This window comes from Chiloscyllium plagiosum, unplaced genomic scaffold, assembly GCF_037043375.1.
Source record: "Chiloscyllium plagiosum isolate Xiang-an unplaced genomic scaffold, Cpla_swu_hap1 HiC_scaffold_35, whole genome shotgun sequence".
In the NCBI taxonomy this organism is placed as follows: Eukaryota; Metazoa; Chordata; class Chondrichthyes; order Orectolobiformes; family Hemiscylliidae; genus Chiloscyllium; species Chiloscyllium plagiosum.
Window position 1 is genome coordinate 8,064,733 of NW_028270173.1, and position 6,019 is coordinate 8,070,751.

A 6,019-nucleotide genomic window follows, 5' to 3' on the forward strand; every position below is an offset into this window, starting at 1 on the left:
CTCGCACACACTTAGAGTCGCCCTCACTTGGACCAGGGTTGGGCTTTCTCTTTTATAAGTGTAACCCCTCCACTCTGCATCCCTTAGTCAGGCCCCGTCCCCCCCGGTACAGGTTGCCCAACTTGGACAGGATGAGTTTTGTGTACGCTGCCCTCCTGCAACACTCCAGGCCTCTTTTGCCACCCAAGCTGCAGGCACTGCCCCTTCCTACAAAAACCCCCTGTTGCTAGTGGAGCTTCCAGCAGCACTGTGGGCACAACATCCCAGCCATACAGGTCAGGTGAGGTCCACCCCTCCACACAGACTGTCACACTCAAACAGGGAGCCATCCTGCCATCTCTACAGCAATACCCACTGTCCCCAGCAGCAGTAGAAGGGATCAAGCTGGTGATTGACTCCCTCCTACAACAGGGTGTCCTCGTGCCAACAAGCAATCCCTGTAATACACCCATCCTACCCATCCCAAAACCCGGGAGGCCAGGAAAGTGATGTTTTCTCCAGGATCTGAGGGCTGTCAATGCAATTGTGATTCCCTTCTCCCCAGTGGTCCCAGACACTAACGTCATACTCACCAGCATCCCTGCTTCCTCCACCTGCTTTTCTGTAACTGACCTCTGCTCAACCCCTTTCTCCGTCAAACTGTCCCCTGAGAGCCAGTACCTTTTCCCTTTTACATTCAGCGGCTGCCAGTACACATGGAGCAGGCCTCCCCAGGGTTACACAGAGAGCCACATAGTCTATGCCGCTGCAGCACAAACTGTACCCTCTCTACTTTACACCTGCCATGCAACAGCACCCTCCTGCAATACGCAGACAACTTGTTACTGGCCTCCACCTCCACTGAATCATGGATACAGGATGCTCTGCTGTCTGGCAAAGGATGGACACAGAGTCTCCATGGAGAAAATACAACTCTGCCAATACCCAGTCCAGTACTTGGGGTACAAACTCTCACATGGCCTCAGGGCATGATCTAGAGAGAGAGAGAGAGAGAAAGAGAGAGAGTCATGACCATCACCAGCTTCCCCCGCCAGTCACAAGAGCTCAGCTGCAGACTTTCCTGGGGATGGGGAATAATGTCAGGCACTGGATCCCAGACCACAATGCCATTGACGAACCCCTGTGGGAGGCATCCTCACCAAAGCAGCCAGTGAAAGTGACCTGGACACCAAAGTTTTCAGCAGGGAGGCCACTACAACACGCTGCACTGATCTCTAACCTCCTGGAAGCGGTCCTCTTGCCCTCCGCCCTAGCCATTATAAAATGAGCTGCCCATACCTCTGCCACTGACCGTGTCACCCTGGGGAATGCCTCAGCTGACCCAGCAGCCTGGGAGGCCGCACTGCCTTCCACCACTCACCCCCTGCCCACCCCAGAATAGGGATAGCCTCTGTATTGCCTGACCCTATGGAGGCAGTGCGAGCTGCCCAACAGGCTTCTCCACCGCAAGGAAAGGAGAGTTGAGCCCTGCATTGGGACCACACAGTCTCCTTCCCTACAGCTGCTCGGACACCCTGATGGCCGCATCATTTACCCAAGAGCCCATCTACACTCACTGACCCTCGCAGCCCATGGCATTGTCCAAATGGGCAACAGGGGCATGATGCACACTTTAACGCAGTCCTGGTATGCACCGGGATTTGCTTCCACTGCCCTGCTAGATTATGTTCAGGCCCTTAGCAGGAGCATTAGTGTTACACACACCCAGGTCAGAGGTTGTAGCAAAACATTGCCAGGATGGGATGGATCTTTGAGAATGCTGGCGGCCTTTCCTTGACAGCGGGCCTGGTAGATGGATTCTATAGATGGGAGGTTGGCCTTTGTGATTGTCCGGCGGAGTTCACCACTCTCTGTAACCATCTCCGATCTAGAATGGTACAGTTGCCATACCAGGTAGTGATACAGCCAGACAGAATGCTCTCGATGGTGCATCTATAAAAGTTGGCAAGGGTATTTTCCGTCATGCCCAATTCCCTCAGCTGCCTGAGGAAGAAGAGACATTGTTGGGCCTTTGTAACCAGTGCGTTCATATGAAGAGTCCAAGAAAACTTGTTGTGGATGACCACTCTCCACACGTACCACCTCTGTGCTGTTAATGTGTAGGGGGGGCATGAGTAACATCCCACCGAAAGTCAATAATGAGTTCCTTGGTTTTGCCGGCATTGAGAGCGAGGTTGTTCTCAGGGCACCATTTTTCAAGATCTTCCATCTCCCCGTCTGTGACCAATTTTGTCGCCAACTGAGATTCAATCGACTGTGGTGATGTGATCAGCAAATTTGTAAATGACATTAGTCTGGTATTTGGTGATGCAGCCATGGGTATACAGTGAGTACAGTAGGGACTGAGTACGCACCCCTGGGGGGGCTCCAGTGTTAGTGAGGATGAAATATTGTCCCCAGTCTTCACTGATTGTGGCCTGTGGGTCAGGAAAGTGAGGATCCAGTTGCAGAGAGTGGGGCTCAGTCTGAGATCACTAAGTTTCGTAATCAGTCTCGAGGGAATAATGGTGTTGAAGGCTGAACTGTAGTCAATGAGTAGGAGTCTTACATAGCTGTTCTTGGTATCAAGATGTTCTTGGGAGGAGTGAAGGGCAAGTGACATGGATCTGTTGGAACGATAGGCAAATTAGAGTGGGTCAAAGAGTAGTGGGGAGGCTGGTGTTGACTAATGCAATGACCAGCCTTTCAAAGCACTTCATGACCACCAAAGTTCGGGCCACAGGGCGGTAGTCATTGAGACATGCTTCACGAGCCTTCTTAGGCACAGGGATGATGTTGGCCCTCTTGAAGCAGGCAGCGACAGGGGCCGGCTGCAGGGAGAGCTGGAAGATGTCGGCCTGGTACTCCATCTGGTCCCATCGCTCTCCTTGAATTCACACGAAGGAAAACTGATCTGACCTCTGATGCAGTGACTGTTGGGATAGGTTCATTAGGACTTGTCGGAATAGGTGTTACCTCTCCACCAAAATTCTGCTCAAAGCGAGCATAGAAGGTGTTGAGACGATCTGGGAGGGACATGTCATTGTCTGCTATCTTGTCCTTTTTTAAAGAAAATACAGCTCTTTTGGGATTCTGAAAACAGCATTGGCCAATTGAATGGCCTGCTGGGAAAACTGGATAACTGAAGTTGGATCAGGCCAGACCAAAAGGTATGCACACCTGTTACCCTGATTGATGATATGGAATAGGTTTTAATAGGACAGTGGGAACTGCGGTATGAAGGCAGGAAGCTTGCAGCATTCACTTGGATCAGGTCAGACAGATATACAGGCCATTCAACTTGATTGATTGAATAGGTGTTGACAGGACAATGCTGCAAGGTTTCGGGTGGAACAGTAGATCTGAGTTTCAGTCGAACTGCTGTTGAGACAATTCGGCTCCTCGGGTCCGCTCAGTCAATAGGGAAATTACAATATCCAACACTGTATTTTGTAACAGTCTTCCCGAGATAGAATGTCAATTAACATCAAGTAACTAATTTATGCTAATTACATTCTTACATCAAACCGTTGCTGCCCAACAGCACTCGGAGGTGACCCAGATAACTAGTTCAAAGCCCAGTCCTGATGAAGGGTTAGACCCAAAACATTGACTTCTCCACCTCCTGATGCTGCCTGCCTTCTGTGTTCTTCCAGCCTCCTGTCAAATAAAGCAACTCAGATCAGACGGATTCCCTCACACACTCCAGAGAGAACATTAGCACCAAGAATCAGAAACCTTGGGAGCAGGAAGAACAGCCTGATCTTCAGTTTGTCCCGCTATAATCGGGGTAGTATAAACCTCTTTATCACGTTCTGAAAATGCAATCTTGCACAAATAAGAGATGCCTTTTGTTTGTTTGTTGATTAGAGTAAAACTCCAATGTTTATTAGTCTCTTTGATATGCTACTGTACCCTGCCTTTGTGATATATGATTAGATTCCCTAGAGTATGGAAACAGGCACTTCGGCCCAACCAGTTCACATCAACTGTGCCTGGAGGATCATCAACTCGGTGAAGGATGCTCCAGAGGAAGTCTGGAGAGGAATGCAGTGGTGTTTGTCGAGGTTCGTCCCGAGCAGCGCCGTGACGCGGGACTCCGTGCTCTACGGCCTGTTCCCCGGGACGCACACCGAGACGAACATCAACTGTGCCTGGAGGATCATCAACTCGGTGAAGGACGCTCTCTGGGTGGTCCGAAACCTGCTGATCTTCCAGCTGAAGGAGTTGACCCCGACTGAGTGTTGCAGACTGGCACATTCCAAGGTCCAGGACTACGTGTTGGGGGATGTGCTGAGGCTTGGGGCAGCTGCTGCCAATGTGCGGTGGGGAAAGACCACTGTGTAAAGTCTGCCTGCCTAACGAAGAACAGGGGGTCCATGCAGTCATTTGGGCTCTGCTGACGCCTCAGCTAATCATATGGGCATATGATCGAAAAATGTACAGACCTGTATAAAAATGATAAATTCTGATCTCTGTATGTACATGTTTACATATGTATGGCATGACCAACTGTACAGACCATCAAATTATTTTATGAATAAAGTCTATTTTTGAAATAAAAAAAAGTGGTTCTCCCAGGACGAGGCTATCCCATTGCACTTCGGGTGTGCTGACGCCTGCGATGTCCCCAAATGTGGGATACTCAACTGCAAAATTTGTGGTAGTGGGGGACTGCGTTCGCGCTCTCCCCTGATTGACAAGCAAAAAGCAGATTTTTCAGTAAATACCACACACTTGTGCTTCATACGGCTTCCTTTGTCCCGCGCACCTATGTTCAATTCAGTTTCACCCAAATCGACAGATAATGCCGCACATCTTTCTTCATCCGCTGTGTTCAAAGCTCTTCATAAGAGGACTAAGCCCTTCAAATAACCAAATCTGCGCCCGCATTTGCTCCATTTCCCTCTATTTACTGCCTTATTACAGTATTGCTCAAAGTGTCTCTTTCAACAATTTATTTGACAGATTATATTCAGCTCTGTCCACTGATTCTTCACCGCCTGCTCCAGGTAAAAGGAGACGGTGGATGCTGTCATCTAATCATACAACTTCACAGTATGGAGGCAGGCTTTTCGGTCCAAAATGGCCATGCTGCACACTCTTATACAGTCATACAGATGTACAGCATGGAAACAGACCCTTGGGTCCAACTCGTCCATGCCAACCTGATACTCCAACCCAATCTAGTCCTACTTGCCAGCACCCGGCTCATATCTCTCAATCCTTCCAATTCATATACACATCCAAATGCCTTTTAAGGGTTGCAATTGTACCAGCCACCACCACTTCCTCTGGCAGCTCATTCCATACACGTACCATCCTCGAAGTCAAAACTTTGCCCCTTAGGTTATTGACCCTCTCACCCTAAACTATGCCACCAGGGAAAAAACTTGGTCTATTTATCCTATCCATTCCCCTCATGATTTTATAAACCTCTACAAAGTCACCCCTCAGCCTCCGATGCTCCAGGGAAAACAGCCCCAACCTGTTCAGCCTCTCCCTATAGCTCAAATCCTCCAACACTGGCAACATCCTTGTAAATCTTTTCTGAATCCTTGTAAATCTTTTCTGAACCCTTTCAAGTTTCACAACATCTTTCCGATAGGAAGGAAACCAGAATTGCACACAGTATTCCAACAGTGACCTAACCAATGTCCTGTACAGCCGCAGCATGACCTCCCAACTCCTGTACTCAATACTCTGACAATAAAAGAAAGCATACCAAATGCCGCCTTCACTATCCTATCTACCTGCGACTCCTCTTTCAAGGAGCTATGAACCTGCACTCCAAGGTCTCTTTGTTCAGCAACACTCTCTAGGACCTTACCATTAAGTGTATACGCCCTGCTAAGCTTTGCTTTCAAAATGCAGCACCTCGCATTTATCTGAGTTAAACTCCATCTGCCGCTTCTGCCCATTGACCCAGCTGATCAAGATTCTGTTGTAATCTGAGGTAACCTTCTTCACTGTCCACTACACCTCCAATTTTGGTGTCATAAGCAAACTTACTAACTATATCTCTCATGCTCACATTCAA

The 6,019-nt window shown here is 48.9% G+C and overlaps 1 pseudogene; it reads left to right on the forward strand.

Moving 5' to 3' along the window:
• Nucleotides 1–4,539: 4,539 nt before the first annotated feature.
• LOC148140015 (U1 spliceosomal RNA) lies at nucleotides 4,540–4,674 on the forward strand (annotated as a pseudogene).
• Nucleotides 4,675–6,019: the final 1,345 nt, after the last annotated feature.